Genomic DNA, 1299 nt, shown 5'->3' on the forward strand with positions numbered 1-1299 from the left:
ATTTTTCTGCAATCGAGCAGTGACGGAAATCTGCCAGAACTACCCGGAAAAAAATTCTTTCTTTTTTCTTAAAAAAAATTTGTTTTTAGGAACTGATGAAAATGGTTATTTTAAAAATGCATTTTGATCTTATTTTGCTTGCAAATTATGGTCAACAATCGAAGCATCGAGACTGTCTCTCCCTCTCTCTCTCTCTCTCTCTCTCTCTCGGTGAAAAAGCTTTTGTTGTGGAGATCAGCTCTGTGTTAGACTTCAGCCGTAGAGGCGAGTCTTTGATTTCAAATAAGAACAACAATTGTACAAGCGACAATCTATTGCAATCAAGGGTGTGCAGAGAAGAGCAACACTTTGAATGTGGGCGCATGACTTCAATAATGATCGTTTAACTTTACATTTCCTCAAGAGTAGAAGGATATATGGTGATCTCATTGAGACATACAAACTTTTCAACAGTCATGTGGATGTGTCTTCAGATCAGTCACTTCTTCTCTGCGCCTCATTGCAGTTCCACAAGAAATACTAATGGGAAAAATATGTACAACGTTCAAATACAAGAAATTTAGCTTTAGAAATCGAGTTACTAACCGGGCACGCTGCAGGAATCATTACTGACTGCCACCTAATCTAAAAACAAGTACCATCTACCAGTTCATTCAAGAATCAATGGACAATTCTATAGAATTCCGGCTCAACTAAAGTTTGACGAATACTGAAATAATGAAGCCGGCGTCGAACCTCACTTGACCAAAATTTCTCCCAAATATGTTATGTGACAAAGAAGAGACTGTTTAAAAGCTTCAAAGCTTGTCATGTCCCTTCTAGTATCCTACTACTACCGTGACTACTACTACTACTACTACTACTACTACTACATCAAGCACACTGAAGAGAGAGAGGGAGGAGGGGGGAGGGAGGGCCGACTTCGGAGATCAGATCAGTCAAACCAGCCGATCATTATCACGTGAATCTCGATTTATTGTTTTATTGCGTTTACTGAGGCAACAAGTCTCTGTGTGTGTGTGTGTGTGTGTGTGTGTGTGTTGGGTTCCCCCTCTTTTCCCCTCAAGTATCTCTGTATATACCACTGAGTCACAATCCGAGTCGTGTATGTGTGTGTTCTAGACCTTGTGATAAGAAACTCTAGGGAGAGCTGGACAGTACAAGGTCTTCAGAGAAGAAGCCCCCCCTCAGTCAAGTGTTTCGGCCCTTAACTCCTTATACTTTAAGGGGGCCGGGCTGCACCCTGGTCATGGATGCCCTTGTATTGCTGCCTTTTCTCTTTTTTTCTTTTTTTTTTCT

Source organism: Babylonia areolata, chromosome 3 (genome assembly GCF_041734735.1).
Source record: "Babylonia areolata isolate BAREFJ2019XMU chromosome 3, ASM4173473v1, whole genome shotgun sequence".
NCBI lineage: Eukaryota > Metazoa > Mollusca > Gastropoda > Neogastropoda > Buccinidae > Babylonia > Babylonia areolata.